Here is a 17,342-nt window from a genome sequence, read left to right on the forward strand (position 1 = left end):
TAATAATAATAATAATAAAGTAATACATGCTCATTGCAGAAAATTTAGAGGATACAGGAAATGAAAAATATAATCACAGTTATATTAAAAATCAAGGTGGAGAGTTAGGAATTTTAAATGGTTTTGTGAACACATTTCTTTTACCTTCTCTCAACATCATTGCAAAAGCCAAGAGAACAAAAAACAAAAGCTTAATCTTCAGCAAGTGTCTATTTTCAATAAAACTAGGATGTATCAGTAATCCCACATCATAATCCAGGAGGACAGGAAGCAGATGGAAGAATAGCAATCATTGCAGCACGGATGTGGGTCAGACCTACTCACCCAAGCAATATCAGAAAGAATCAGAAATTGAAGGAACCAGGTATCAAGGAAGAGAGTTAAACTGGGGGCTTGAAAAGGGGATGGTAGAAAAACCTGTGTGTGTGTTTCAGCTAGACTCTCAAGTCACCTTCACTCTCAATGCGTACAACTCTTAACACCACTCCTCTGTCTTCAAAGGGGCACTGAGGATGCCACTTGGGACACTGAATCAGAGAAGCCCTGGACACGGCTGTGCGAGGCACAGAGGTGTGTGTGTGTGAGGGCCTGTTTAGACAACTGTGGACTGAGTGGTTTTCAGAGGACCGGTGGGACTCAGCAGTTAGCTTTCCCAGCTAATTCCAAGAATGCAGCAACCAGGTTTCTCCCTCCTCTTCCTCCTTCCCCCTCTCCTCTCCCTCCCCCTCCTCCTCCTTCAGGAAAGAGATTGGAAGATATTTCTTTGGAGAAACAAACCAGATTCTGAAAGAAGAAACCAGTGGGTCATCTGTGCAACTATCCTACAGTCAGGCACACTTAATAGCACATGGTGCTCAAGTGCACAGAGCTTACCGTCCGTTTTCAGCATCTCACTTTTATTTATTTTTTTTTTTTTTAAATATTAAATTTTATTTTTATATTCCCCCATACAATTGCAAACGCCCCATTCTGACCCCAATCCTTCCCCTCCCGCCCCCCACCCCCAAAAAAGTGTCTCTGGTTCATAGTTTTTTGTTGATTTTGATTTTCACTTTCTTATATTCATTTTCCTGGTCCCTTATTTAAGTTTTCTAGATTCCTGCTATGAGTGAGACCATCCGGTATTTTTCTTTTTCTTTTTGGCTTATTTCGCTGAGCATGATCCCTTCCAGTGCCATCCATGTTGCTGCAAATTGCATGTGTTTATCTTTTTTGAATGCTGAGTAATATTCCATGGTATATATGTACCACATCTTCTTGATCCAGTCATCTATTTTTGGGCATTTGGGTTGTTTCCAAAGCTTAGCTATTGTAAACAGTGCTGCTATAAACATAGGAGTGCAGGTGTTCTTTGGAATTGATGTTTCTGTGTCCTTTGGGTAAATACCTAGGAGTGGAATTGCTGGATCATATGGAAGCTCTATGTTTAGTAGGTCCAGAAATCTCCACACAGCTCTCCATAGTGGTTGGACCAGTTTGCACTCCCACCAACAGTGCACAAGAGTTCCTTTTTCTCCACATCCTCGCCAACATTTGTTGTTGCTAGTTTTTTTAATACAGCATCTCACTTTTAAATATGAACAGGCACAGACATCAGATAAAGCACCAACATGAAAGACCTAAACAAGCACTATAAAGATGAACTCAATGAAAACAAAGGATATATAGAGAATACTAATTCAGAATATGTAAAAATATTGCATTCATGAAATAAGAACAGGGTGCAGTAAAAAAAACTAATTAAAGCTCAGAAATGAAAAAAAAAATAGTGAAAAGGCAAGAAAATTAAAGGGTCAGTTCAGGAGATCTATCATTTAAAAACTCAAGAGAAGGAAATTATCAAGGAGAATATAGAAAAAGTTGTCAGAACCAAAGGACGAGAGGTTTGCCGTTCAAAGAGTTCACCCAGAAGATAGCACCAGGATGAGAAACATCTACCCTGAGGCGCATAAACATGACTTTCAAAAGCACACAGAATTGGAGTCTGGATTCTTTTCCTGCAAGGAAGAGTCCAACAACAGACAAAAAAATAGGGATATGAATGGTACAAAACCTCTTGTGACAAAGATTTAAATTTAGAGTACAGGGCCTCCCCGGTGGCGCAGCGGTTGAGCGCTGGGTTGCGAAGCTGCCCGCGGCCTCTGCGGCGCCGGTTCGATCCCCGGCTGCTCCCCGGCCACCAGAGGAGGGTCCCACATGGCGCGCAGACCTCTCCTGCCGCCCGCTGCTCCCCTCAGCAGTGTATTTCGGTCCTTCTGCCTGCTCTGCTCCCCACTCTGGCTCTGGTGAATTCTCTCACCCTCCCGTGCTTCTGACTGTACCCAGTGCATGTATAAACAAAACAAAGAAAGAAAGAAAGAAAAACATGCCTCTATAAAAAAAAAAAATAAATAAATCTAGACTACAGTAGAAAGTGTCAAAATTCTGAAGTAAAAATATTTGGTTGTGAATTTTATACTTTGCCCAAATACGAGTCACGCTAGAGTAAAACAGAGGCATTTTCAGACACTGAGTCTCAAAAATATCCACATGCTCTGTTTCACTAAAACAAGTAACCAGGAAAGAAAAAATGGACCCAAGAAAAAAGGGGTCTAACACAGGAAGGGGGTGAGGAGAGGGGAGAGGTGACAGCCATGCAAAGGGCTCGAGAGTCGTGGTCCAGAGGAGCTGGGAGCAGCGGCACCCAGAGGGATGCAGAGAAGAACAGTTAGGTTATCTGCAGATTTGTATGGGGAATTGTCTGAAGATTTGTTTTATAAAAGTAGGGCTTGTGGGGAAAGATTTAAATTTGACTTCAAAGAAAACTAAGCAAAAAAAAAAAAAAGGCCTTTTTTTTGGGTTCTTGCTGCATGGTTTATTTAACTTTCAAAAATAAAAAACAAACAGAAAAACCACACAAAACAAAGTATTGCTTAGCAAATTTAGGATAAATGCCTTTGTAATGATCACCGAGGTCAAGAAACAATTTGATAAAAGCCCAGCATCCCTGTCACAACCCCCTTCCTCCACAAATGATAGTTATTAACTCCAAGAAAAGGAAAAGAGCACCCAGGGAAGTAAATAAATCCATTGTTTACCACTTGGTGTAACATGGAATTTATATAATCACAATTAAACCACTGTCTGGATTTAAGCATAACTTGTTATACAGATGTATTTTATAATTATTTTTATCATAGGGGAGACATAACCAGAGGGACAAACCTTTGAATATTTGGTGCCAACTGAATGTTGGGGTGAATATTGGGAAAAGAAAGGAATAAAAACCTTTCAAGTGATTTTTTTCCCTGATTACAATTATGATACACATTTATTGAACAAGTTTTGGAAAATAAAACAAAAAAAATTAAAACAAAATACAAGTGCCCTAAAGTCCAACCAAGAGAGAACTATCATTATTTTAGTGTGCTCTTTCTGTGACTGTGTGTGGGTTTTAGAGTGTTTTATAAATTTAAACATACTATGTATATAGTTTTTATTCTGATTTTCATATATAACATTGTATCAGTATTTTCCCACATGGTTAAAAATTCTGTGAGCCTCAGAACTCCTTTTGCAGCTACCCTAGGAGTGGGTCAGGGAGGGTCTCGTTGGTAGAAGCAGTCACCTTGTCAATGAAAGTTCAATTTTTTATTTATTTCCTGTGTTCACAGCACTGAGGAAGATTTATTTTGGAAAAAGTTTGCATAATGGTTGGAAAATCCTGACCTAAAACATTTCATTATATAAATTCTACTTCTATTAAACAGATGCATCTACTCTGTTACATAAATTATTCTCCTCTATTATATAAATGTGTCATTCTATTATATAAAGTTATCATTTATTCAAACACTCCTCCTAGGTTTAAAAATTTTCTTTGCCAGAGAATACTGCCATGGACCTTCTTACCCGTATTTCCAGAAGCAAAATCTCTTAATTCTACAGCCAGGTCTCTTGCTGATGGAAATACGCTTCTCCAGCAGTGCATTCTCATCTTGTTCTGACTAACCCTGACAACGACCCTGGATAAATGCCTTCACCCACAAGCACTGAACCAAGAGTGATATGTTGATATCTTCTTCAGTCCTCACAACAGCACTAAGAGGAATTAAGTATTATCACATTAAGTATTACAGGAGAGGAAACTGAGGTTTAATGAATTTGAATAATTTGCCCAAATTTACACAGCTAGTCAGTAAGAGGGCCAGAATTTCAATGCAGCAGTCCATGTGCTTGTTACCAACACTATTGGATTTTGCATATCTTCCATTTAAGAGGGATGGTCTCTACCTGTTCTCCTAGGTGATCATCTCACTCCTAATGCTTCATAGGAGCGCTTGTGTATCAAAGATATTAATCCTTGGTCAAAAAGATTCAAATATTGTTCGAATTCATCTTGTGCCCGGGATAGTCTTAATTCTCTCTACCTGACATTGAACATTCTCAAACACAAAGGCTCCCCTTTCCCCACCCCAGTGAATCCCCCTTAGGAGATTCCCAGGGGTACAGCCCCAAGTTGCCCCGGTGGCCAGCGCTCCCAGCGGAACCAGGGCAGCCCAGGCTATCTGCAGCCTGGACCAACAGCATTTTTTTCCCTTGAATGAAAGCTCATGACTTTCCTTCAATATGTAGTTTTTACTCATTTCTTTAATGAAAATAGTGGGTATTTAAAAGGAATCTGTGCAAGTTTTTTAAAAACCCAAGAATACAAAAAGAAACACAGTGAAAAAGGGGTCTTTCATTCTTGATTCCTGGGCCCCAAGTTCTAATTCCCTGAGGCTATGGATAGAGGCGGCTAGAAGACATACAGGCATATACGAATGTTTATGTGTGAGTACATAAAACACACCAAACATCCGCTTCAACCTTGATATTCAGCCAAAAATCTGCGAATTAGCCTTTAGCTCTGCATTTGGAAATCTAAATCGCTAAGTGAGTACTTTATCATCATTTATAGTACCCCTGAGCTGTGCCCACTCGACACTTGTGGTTCTATAAGTTACCATTACATCAAATCAGCACATCAACCCTTGCGCAGTGCACAGGGCACACCGTAGACTTACTGGTAATAGGTGATATTCACTATAAATGTCTAGATAAATCTTGAGCTGAAAATCTCTATGCTTCCTATGTTGCATTTCTATCGGTCAGTGAAACTATGTTCATATAGATGTATATTTAGTGTGGTAAGAAGAAAATGCCACAATAATTAATGATGGTTGTGGAAGTGGCTAATTTTATTTATTTTCAAACACGACTAAGCACTTTAAAATAGTGAATAAATAGGGGAAAAGCCTGGGAGTTAGAAGGAAGAATATTGAGAGAGTTAACTAGATAACTTCAGGAAGAACATTATAGTTTTATGAACTAACAGATGTTAAACAATTTTAAATAATACAGGGCAGAATAATAGATATTTGATTAATCATAGTTCTAATATTTGTGGGCTGGTTTTGTGTCTGTCTAGCATTTATTATGTTAAACAAAATAACCTCTAAATAGTATATTTAATTTTTGGCCTTTAATTCTATTTACACTATGAGTCTTTCAAGAATAAATTCTATTTGGGAATTCATAGCTCTTGAAAATACATTTAGAAAAAAGAACATTAGCTTTTCTACTTAATGTTTCATAAGCAGAAAAAAATGACCAAATTGTGTACAATATCCAAGATAAGTTACTTTTAATCAAGACATAATGAAGAACATAAAGGGAATGGTGACCAGGAATAAAGTTCCAGAAAATGTTGTAACCAAAATATATTTAATTTCTCTACTATTCTCAGTAAAGTGAGTATCTGCTTAGTATCATATTTGACCACCAGCAATTTCAATAGAAAATAAAGGAATGGGGGCCTTCCTGGTATAAGATTGGCTTCACTTACAAATTTTTATAAGCAAAGAAATTTGTATAGACTTCACCTATAATTTTTTTTTTCAGAGCAGAGTTTGACACATTCATGTTTGCCTGCCTGGACCACATCCAGAACAGTCTATGTGCCAATACCCTGAATACCTCAGTCCCTCCACCAAGCAGTGTGCCCAGCATGCAGCCGGAGCCGTGCGTGCTCCTGCTAGTTCTCTCATGGGAGTTCTGTGAGGTAGAGCAGAGGTTATTACTTTTATTACTACTATTCTTTTTACTATATACTTTCTAAAAGAGTTTTCAAAAATTTAGTTGCACCCTTGTGTTTTTTACATTGACATTAGAATTTTTCATGTTAGTTTAAAGTGTTGCAGAGGATATAATTTCTGACATATTGTAAATACTGACATTTTAAAAATAAAACTGTTCTTTTAAATGTAACTAACAGAATCCAAAAAGCACCGTATTTTAAGAAATATAAGAAGAGCTCTGCTTAACAGTGGGAAAATCTAGATTGTTCTTTTACCCTTTGAATGAGTATGTCATTCCACTTCCCCCACAGAATTTTATTCTAATGTATTTTTTAGTTTGAAAGTCTCTTATTGTTCACACTGTTATACTTCTCTGCAATTAAAATATGTATGAATTGTAATGCCGATTAAAAAAATTTCCTATGACTAAAAGATCTAAGATAAAACATTTGGGATTGAGAGATCATGATGACTATTAATAGAAACATTACACAAATACTTAAATTTTGACAATTAAAATATAAAGTAAAATTTTAGAGAGTAGGGATTTAAAAAATATTTCTAATTACTGGATGAGAAATATTAAAGCAGAGAGCTCTATGATTTGCAAAGCAAGCATTAATGCTTGTTTTCAAGTGTGTTAACAACAGAAAAATCCACAATATCTTCTTGTGAGGGTGTGGACATTGAAATCAACAGTAGGAATTAAAAATGATAGTGGTCTAGGGGTTAAGTCTCAGCTCTATCACTGCTAAGGCCTGAGTTCAATCCCGGGCCAAGAAGCTAACCCACATACCTTGCCTGCTAATCCCCTTAGCAGTGTATTTCAGTCAATTCACCTGTTCTGCTTCCCACTCTGTCTCTGGTGAATCCTCTCACCTCCTCCATCCGTACCTCTGGTCTACACCCCAGTTCGTCTATGCAAAAATAAATTTTAAAAAATAACACAAATTTATAAAAACAACAACAACAAAAACTGAGATGGGAAAGAGGCCAAGAGTATGAACTCAGAAGCAGCATGCTTTATTCCAAACCTGAATATTCTATGCTGTCTACAGTTAGATAAAGGGTGGGTGAAGCTTTGACATGCCTGTGGCACATTCAAGAAATAGGTTCCTGGCATAGCTTTCCACTGATGTTCTCCCTGCTTTGCTTTCTTGAACTCTCCCTGGAACCTGGCTGTCTTTGACAACAGTTAGGGAATGGAAAAGATAAGGTTATTAAGCAAGTGTCCTTCTTCCTGCTTGTCTACTACATAATCATCTGAATTCTAAGTATTTCAACATGAATCAAAGTAGCCCATTCATAATATCACCTGGTCTATAACAGAAGCATGTGTAAGAAAGGGATAGTTCTACCCTGAGTTCACAATAACTTGTTATAGGGGGCATTGTGGACACACATATTTTTATTTATTAATACACAGAGTAGCTTTTTATCTATTTATTTTTATTTATTCATTTTACTTACTTTATTCTTTTTATTGCAGTAACACTGGCTAACCCTACGTAATTTAGAAACACAGGATTATACATACATTTAAATTGTCATCTCCCCTCCCTTTTCTTTTAGTTTCAGCAAGGTTTTCACATCCACAGTAGTATTGCTAAGTGTAAGAAAGAAACATTTCATCTCTAAAGTGGGAAAAGGAGGAACATGAAAAGGGAAGTGAGAAAGCAGACCTGGCCCTGACCTCTAGTGTGCTGGGACCATCGCAGATGGATTTTAGGAAAGGCAGAACTTGTTTCCCTAAATCTGTCACGCTTGTGCACCTCTTGCACTCACACACACTGATCTGAAGGCCCCTGAAACAGGGAACTGACCCTGGACTTTAGAATTCTAGATACACCATTTACAGCTGTGTGACATGTCATGTCTGTCAGGAAGTGTAAATTGATTATAAATGAGGGTCTCACACAAAGTCCAGCAACACAAATACACTGCTTTTGGAAAAACTGCAGTGTGTGTGTGTGTGTGTGTGTGTGTGTGTGTGTGTGTGTGTGTGTGTGTGTAGACAAAGCATGAGCCAGGCCCTACTGCCTCCGAGTGGAACCAGGCTCTGCAGCCAGCTGGCCTAGGCTCACCTGCAGTCCCACAACTCACCAGCTATTTGACCTCAGGCATTTGTTCTTATGCAGAAAGGAGTTAATTATAGAATCCACTCTGGGTTTGCTGCAGAGGCTGAAGCTTGGAAAGTGCTTAGAACAGTATCAGGCACTTAGCAAGCACCTGACATTGTTATCCTTGTTTTAAGCTGAGCAGGTGTATGTTTGGGGTGGGGGAGGTGGAGGGGTGTTAGGGTTTGTTTCTGCGTCTGAGTCACGGTTATCCCAAAGCAAATGTGGAAGATATGGTCTTGAACTTCACAAAAAAAATTGCTTTATTAACTAAAATCCAAAATAAGCCCTTACTTCCTTTGGGGTACAAATGATACCAGTCCTTTCAATTTCGCATGAAACAGTTTTGTAGAATACCATAGTTGTTCAGGGAAATCAGGGTGCTGGCCAGAGGCTCAGGGGTGAAAATTCACTAGAGACAGAATAAGGCACAGAAAAGACAGATTTATTGAAATGGGGACACAGGGGAGCAGGAGGTGAGATGAGATAGTGTTTGTATGCCAAGAAGAGTTTGGGGCCCTCCTTTATAGCCTATTTTCATGGTTTTTTTTCATGACTGAGAGAGTCGGTACTTTACCTGCTGGGACATCAGGTTTCCAGGGGGCCTTCTGCACAGGTGTCCAGGTTCTGTTGGCCCGTTTCCACATCCCATAATCTCTCTTGGTCACGTTTCCAAGCCAACTTTATCAGATCCCCTACTATCTGCTTTGTGTTTCCCGGCATTGTTCAACTGTGCAAAGTGCAGAGACCAAGTTTTAACCCTACTAATGTTACCCCATATGAAAAGTTCCATGTGGGGTCTTTCCATCTTCATTTATCCAAATTACCTTTCTTTCCTTATCTCCATTTCTTTCCATTTGCCTACTCTCTCTCACTTGCTAGAATTCAAGAATTGAACAGGATCTTAAAAATCACTAGGTCTTCTCTGAAGAGGAAATGCAAATGGCCAACAGGCATATGAAAAAATGTTCAACATCACTTGTCATCAGGGAAATGCAAATCAAAACTACCATGAGATACCATCTTACACCAGTGAGAATGGCACATATTAAAAAAACTAGCAACAACAAAGGTTGGCGAGGTTGTGGAGAAAAAGGAACTCTCCTGCACTGCGGATGGGAGTGCAAACTGGTCCAACCACTATGGAGAGCTGTGTGGAGATTATATGATCCAGCAATTCCACTCCTAGGTATTTACCCAAAGGACACAGAAACATCAATTCCAAAGAGCACCTGCACCCCTATGTTTATAGCAGCACTGTTTACAATAGCTAAGCTTTGGAAACAACCCAAATGCCCAAAAATAGATGACTGGATCAAGAAGATGTGGTATGTATATACCATGGAATATTACTCAGCATTCAAAAAAGATAAACACATGCAATTTGCAGCAACATGGATGGCGCTGGACGGGATCATGCTCAGCGAAATAAGCCAGAAAGAAAAAGAAAAATACCGGATGGTCTCACTCATAGCAGGAATCTAGAAAACTAAAATAAGGGACCAGGAAAATGAATAACTATAAGAAAGTAAAAATCAAAATCAACAAACAACTATGAACCAGTGACACTTCATGGGGGGTGGGGGGCGGGGAGGGGAGGGATTGGGGTCAAAATAAGGGGGTTGCAATTGTATGGGGAATATAAAAATAAAATTTATTAAAAAAAAAGAAACAGGTTCACTGACTTATTAAAGTAAATCTATATGTGGAACAAATCTCAAAAAAAAAAAAAAATCACTAGGTCTTGTATTTTTATGCAAGAAAGAACAAAGGGTTGAATCAGGGCCCATGTAAGCCAAGCCTGCAGTTTAGAAGTAAAGGGAGAGGACAGAGGCCAGTGTGGCCGGCCCTCCTGTACCCTCCCTGCTATCCACCTTCTCACCTGGGCAGAATCCCTGAAATGGACTCATTTGCTGGTGGACTGTAACGGGCTTGTGACACAATAAAACTGAACATTTGGTGTCTGTCCAGACTTCCTGGCACACGGTTCCTAAAACCCTGGGCAGCTCTGAAGTGCTCTTTCTATCTATATGCTAATGAGATGACTGGAGCTGGGGGCTCTTGGGTATCCTCAGGTTGGGGGCTGGCTGCCAAGGGAACCAACCAGGTAAATAGAGTGGGAACTTTCAATCGGATCCCCAACCTCCCCAAGAGCAGAGGGTCTGGGGGTTGAGTCGACAACCAGGGACTAATATTTAATCTATCATGCAAAGTAAGGAAGGCCCCGTAAAAAAAACCAAAAACTGAAGGGTCTGGGGAGCGAAGTTGGTGAACATGTGGAGGTGCTGGGAAGGTGGGGCTCATGGAGAGGAGCTCTTTCTTGCTCCTTCCCTCACACCATGCCCTAGACAGCTGGCTGTTCCAGAGTTGTAAACTTTTATAATAAACTGATAATCTAGCACATGAACTATTTTCTTGAGTTCTGGGTTGTTCCAGCACATTATCAAACCTTGGCCTGGAGGGAGTCATGGGGACTCTATCTTTAGTCCTTTGTTGGTGAGAAGCACAGTGGACAATGTGGATCTCAGGGCAATCCTGGGGGGGCTGAGATTTAACCTTGGGGGGGTCTGCCCTAACTCTAGGCAGTTAAGTTTCAGAAGTGAGTTAAACCGTTGGTGTCTGCTGAGGATTGGAGAATTGCTTGGTGTGGGAAAACTCATATATTTGGTCTCAGAAGGGAGTAGTGAGTATAGAGAAGAAGCATGTTTTTCCCTTCAGGTTGGATAAATAATTAAATTAATCTAAGGATACGTGTCAGGAGCTAATCATCTTCATACCCAAAGTACCCAAGTAATTCTCCTTCTAGGTATCTTCTCTAAGAAAATATTCAGAAACTAGGGCAATGATATGTAGTATATTCCCAAGAATGTATCTCCCTAGAATATCCAACAGTAAAATTAAATATCTTAAATTATAGAAGTTTCCCTTGTCATTGGAAAATGTTCATGGTATAAAATTGATGTAAAATAGAAATACAGTATGACCTCTTTTAATATCCTTTATAACAAGAAGTAAAGAAAACATACTTTTCTGTATTTTAAAAAGTGGAGACTTTGGAACTTGCATGAGGGGAAGAGGACTCTGTGAAACTGTCCCCAAGTTTCTCACTGGGCTTCCCCCACTTGCACATGATGGTGTCGCTCTGAAACTAAATGAGAAAGCGCTCTCGTGTTCAGAGAAGCATCTGGCCCACCTCAAGAACTTTTGCTGTTTGTTCCTTGACTGAGATGCCACAAAGTCAAACCCCTATGGACCACCAGGGGACATTTGTGGTGCGCTTACATAGATGGCATGGCCGTGTTCCCAAAGCCTCTTACATAGTATTAAATATGTAAGGATTTAATAGCCCTCAGAAGGTCAATACATTTTAACTTGAATATTAAAATAATAATAATGAAGTAAAAGTGAAGATTTTGAGAGGGATACAAGAAAGAAGGATGGGAAGAAAGAGATGAGATTTATCAAGTAACCAAAATGTGCCATGTGCTCCATGCTCATCACGTTACTCAGTCATCACAAAATCCATGTGAATAAAGTCTAACTCTCCCCCTCCTTTGCTGAGATGTATCTTAATGGCTGAGAGTCTCCAAAGGAGGTGAAGGACTTCCCAAGTTTGTTGGTGGAGGAGCAGAATTTGGCCCACCCTGCCCTGGTCCCGAGCTCACATTGTTTTTTTCCCCCACCACATCTCCCTGCCCAGAAGCTCAGGAAACTTTGGCTCCATTTCGATTGCCATTTGGAGTTTGATTAAAAACAAAACGTGGACCACGCTATCACAAGTGCTTTCGATACACATTTATTGCAAAACCACAGCACAGTAACTATAATGTCAACATAACCATATTTTCAAACTGAACAGGAGATCATCACTCCACTGTGCATTCGCCAAAGAACTGGAGGCTCCCGTGGAAGCTTCCGCACTGTGAGTAATGACTAGAACCCCTGTGCTGAAGTAGGAGTTCTAAACCATTAAACATTTAATTACCACTTTGGCAAAGCAACGCACATTACCATTTCTACATGTAACAGCACAGAGATTTTAAATGCATCTTTATTTTTCAGAATCTTCAGTATTCACAATGTGTAAAATGAAGCCGAGTTTTAAATGAAATGCTATGCCGCAACACAGTTTTTTCAAAAAGACCCGGTGGAAAAGAAGGAAAATTGCATATGAATAATATTTATCAGTGCTTACAGTTGACATTAATTATAGCTTTGAAGGAATAAAAATACTCAAGACTTCAACATTCCTTACAAAAAGTATACTTGGCCATAAAATAAAAATCTATAAAACCCCAAATATTATAAAAGTAAAATGCAAAAGAAATTTTTTTATTAAAATGTAATACAATCTTTACATGGTAAGAATTATTTAAAAACACAGAACGCTTCTTAAGTTGTGATGAGTGTCAGAGGAGAATTCATCACATAAGTTCATGTTTTTGAGAGTTGCATAGACCCCCCCCCCCAGATCCAAGAGCCAGGCCAGAAGATATGCACACGACCCCCCACACCCACCCCAGCACTCCAGTGTGGGCAGATAGGAAGCCCCCGCGCTGCACCTGTTCATATTTGTACCCCAAGTCTGGGAGAAGAGAGCTTGCTCAGGCGCAGGGAGTGACGTGGGAAGGAATGGCTGCCCCCACGCAGCCTGTGTGTAACCTGGATCTTCGTGCTGTTATTCTATTTTTTAAAAAAAGATGTATTTATTTTTATGCATACAAGAACTGGGGTGCAGGCCAGAAGTGCGGGGAGTGAGAGGATTCACCAGAGACAGGGTGGGGAGCAGAACAGGCAGACTGACTGAAATACACTGCTGAGGGGAGTAGCGGGCAGGACAAGAGAGGTCTGCTGTGCCATATCAAACTGGTTCGTGTTGCAGTGGCTGGCGATAGCTTGATGGCTCTGACTTTAACCCCTGAGCCATCAGGGAGGACCCTGCTGTTAGAGCTGGGAAAACTCCCAGGAGATCACCTGATCTATCCTAGCTCTTGGGGACAGCCTTGCCTGTTCTCTTACCTATAATTCCAGAGCAGGGGGTCTGCTACAGCCCAGGGAGGGGGGAGTACCCTTTCACTCTAGCAGTCAGAACTTCTTTTGTGCCACTGCTGCAGTTGCACCCCAAAATCATTCCTAAGTGGACCCCTATCCCAAACAGGAAAGGACTCTGGTCCTCCATGGACTGACATGCGTCTAAGGTTTCAGTGCAGCCTGGACTAGGAGGTGGGGTCAGGTGAGGGCATGAACCCGAACGAGACTCAAGGAAAGTCAACAAGAAAGTCCAAGGCTGAGGGGAGGGTCACTGCCAGGAAATCTAAGAGTGGTGTAAAGTTAGACCAAAACCACCATGGCCTCTGAACAAAACCACCGTGTGCTTAGACTTTTGAACAGTGATCTCTGTTAGCGAGACTTTATGGCTTGCTTCTGAGAGTGACTGAAAGGGTGGATGCAGATGGAGAAGTCTGAACAGGGTAAGAGATGGTGACTTGACTTGGGTCTAAGTTGCTGGGTATGAAAAGTAACCACTCTGGCAGATGCATGAAACACAATGGAGAACTGAAGGCATGCCTTCAATTATAGAACATTTCTCGGGAGGACAGAAGGGTGGGGAGATTGTGAAAGTTACAGACATTTGAATACAACACAGTTCCTTTTGGGAGGTGCTAGATGTCTAGATTCCCAGTGTTTTTCCCGTGTTTTCTCAGAGCAGAAGAGGAACCTCTACTATGCCAGACAGGGCATCTGTGAGGCAGGGCTCCCAGTGACTGGTTACACCTTCTAGAACTCCCATAGACTTTGCAGTGTGACAGAAGTGTGAAATGTGGAGACTACTTCCCCACTTCCAGGTCCACTGAAATTCCTTTTTCTTTGGGGTCCTCTGCCCTAATTTGGTCTGCTTGTTTCTATTAGCTCATCTCTGCTACTCTATTTCCCTACCACCCCCTCCTGCCTCCATTCTTTAAAAGTGAGAACTTCTAAGTGTCAAGGGAGTGGCTCTGGAACAGATGACAAGGAGGCTGTGGGCCCTCCATCCCTCGAGAGCTGAAAAAGCAGTTGGCTAGACAGGCTGCAGGCAGGATGTGCTTGGAGGCAGGAGGCTGGGCCAGATGACTCAGTGAAATCGAGCCAGTTTTGGGGTTTGGTCTTCCAGAATCTGCTTCAACTCCCTTCAACAATTCCCTGCCTCCCAAACCTACTTCTCTACTTTTGCTCAGCACACATACTAACAAATGCCTATGAGCCAGGTGTTATCGCACTAAGTCTTCCACCGCCGTCTCCTGGGTTTCCTTACACAGCTCTACCCCCCACACCCCCGCCTTGCTAGGAGGCTCTTCATTCCACCTAATCCCATATCTGAATGAACACCAGCAGATCTGAACTCTTTGGAGCTTGTCAGCTTTCCCAAAAACCTTTCTACTTTTCAAATTATCAAAAATAGATTTCTCTGCCTTTCCCTTCAAAGGATGTCCAGGGGCATTTTTAACTTGATCAAGGTTACATGTAATTATACATTGATTAGGGACAAGCCCAGATTTTTAACAGTCCCAGAAAGCAGGATTTAGAACACATTTTTCTGAACAGAGAAAGATCCCATAGACAGCTACCAAATAAGGTATAAGCCCCCAATAGTCTCTGAGGGTGTAGCTAGATTTTTTAGAAAAAGATTTATTTATTTATGCATATAAGAACTGGGGTGTAAGCCAGAGGTGCAGGGTGTGAGAGCATTGATCAGAGAGAGTGGAGAGCAGAATAGGCAGATTGACTGAAATACACTGCTAAGGGGAGCAGCAGGCAAGACAGGAGAGGTCTGCTGAACCCTGTGGATTGCTCCCTGGCTGGCCAGGGATCGAACTCATGCTGCAGTGGATGGCAGTAGCTTAATAGCCCTGTCTTTAACCACTGTGCCACCAGGGAAGCCCATAGATTTGAATGGACTCATCAGAACACAACGTTCCCTGAGGGCCAGGATGCTATCTTTGTTTCTGCATCCTCAGTGCCTAGCCTTGTGCTCAGCATACAGCAGGACCCCAAAATACACTGGTTGAATTAGAAGACCCAGCTTCCTCCAACTCAGTTCTCTTCTTTTAAATAAAAAAAATCTGCCTCTCCCAACATTTAATATTGGCAATGATGAAATCCCTGCCTATTCGGTTATGTTCAAGTCATATTACAAAGTACTCAAAAGGAAGATAACAGTCTATTTTTTAAAAGCAAAAATCAAGGTTTTAAAAAAATAAAAATAAATTTCAGGACCTAGATAACAAACATACTGGTAAAGAAATAATGATGGTGAATAGTAGCTGCGTAATCAAAGTAACCTTTCCTCCAATTAGATGGAAGGACAATTAATGGGCAACAGAATGTAGCATAGAATTTCCTGTGTTTGGGGTCTAACTAAGAAAGACAAAAATTATGGAGGGGCTTCTATATTCTGAGATAGAAGAGAGTGAACTGTCAGGGCCAAGATATAAATGGATGTTTTCTTCCTGAAAAGGACAAGGGAGATTGAGTTTCTTGGGCACATGGAGCAAAAATTCTGGGACACAAGTTGAAGATAGTGGGTTTATGGACGAGAGAAACAATTTACGTCATTTACTGAAACAATTTCCTAACAATAGCTTGATAGAAAGATCAGTGTAGTGTGTATTAGTGGTTCATGGAAGGATTAAGAAGGTGACCACCCCAACACCCCCCTGGATATTACCGGGTCTCCAGGAGCAGGCCATTCTGCTTGCTCTTCCTGAGTCACAGATCTAAGCAGAAGTAGGTGGCTACACACGCAGGTCCAGAAAGTGGCCTGTCTGGGGCATGCAATTCAGTGGGATGGAGGCAGATTTTTCTAATACTTAATTTTCATAGGCCCTCTCAAATGGTCTATTCCTGGTAGTGGTAGGGAAGTAAATAATTTGGAATTGGAGACATTCGTGGTCTATAAAATCATCTGCAGAACTAAAACTTGTCCTTTTTAGCCTTCTTTGGCGTCTCTGCAGAGGCTCAGGAGGGACATCACTAGTCCGTCATCAAGCATGGCTTAGCTTCACTCACAGGTGGAGAGCGTTGAGGGGCTTACAGAGTCTCCATCCCCCAAAGTAGCCCTTCTCTATCTGGCTGGCTGATATCCCAAGTTCTAGCATTAGAACCCCTTCCTTTTGGTGCTTAGTCTTCATTAAAATTCAAATTTAGAAAGGAACCTCACAGGGGCTTCTGAGTGTGTATATCTCAGCGAGCACCCATTTGTTAAATTTCATCTTCAGAAGAAGTTGGAGGAGCCAACCATATTCCCAACTTCCCAAAGGAATAACAACTCATCCCCCAGCTATGCTACAGTGGGGAGGCTGGGGATTTCTCTTGTACCTATGCTCTCAGAGAGATATAAATTCTGTATTTCAACAGAACAGAAAATCCCTTCCTTGAAATCAGGTATGGCTAATGACGGTATGAGAAAAACATTTGGGTCCCTGCTATGTTTAATTTAGTATTTGGGAAACTGTCACTGTTCCTTTTAATTGTTAGTCTTGAGGAATATTTGGTTTTTAAAATCTGTCTAAGAGGTCCTGGAGGTAAGAACTCCTTTTGTTTTCCAGATTCTCTCCTATACTGCACACATACAATTTACACTGTAGCCACAGTGATTAAAGGATGAATGTACCAAGGAATAAAGGGATGGGACAAGCTGAGGAATGGCCTGGCACCTGTAACATAACTACCAAGGCCTTAAAAAAGTTTCTCCCTGTTTGAGACAATAATGACTAGCTGGGTGTACTGATGGACAGGTATTGCAGGCATGCTTTTTCCTACTGTCTGTTGTGTGTGATGTTGTGTGACCAATAGGTGCAGATCAGAGAATACAAATTTTTCAGCAAAAAACAAAACCAAAAATCTCCTCCACTCACCCTATTAGAGGTGAGGTAGCCAAAGCCCAGAGAGATCAGGTGGCCTGTCCACGGCCCCACGGGGGCAGCAGCTGTACGGGGACCCAGGCCTCCTGGCTCCCAGGCTGATCTGTTTTTGGATCATTTCTCTGAATCAGACTTTAGTGTCCACATTAGAGTCTGAAAGAATCCTTTCTTATTAACATCGGTGTGCAGATCCCTGCTTGCACAGCTCCACAGGCAGAATCTGGCCT

The sequence above is a fragment of the Talpa occidentalis genome, unplaced genomic scaffold, assembly GCF_014898055.3.
Source record: "Talpa occidentalis isolate TD23 unplaced genomic scaffold, MPIMG_talOcc4v2.1 talOcc4.4, whole genome shotgun sequence".
NCBI lineage: Eukaryota > Metazoa > Chordata > Mammalia > Eulipotyphla > Talpidae > Talpa > Talpa occidentalis.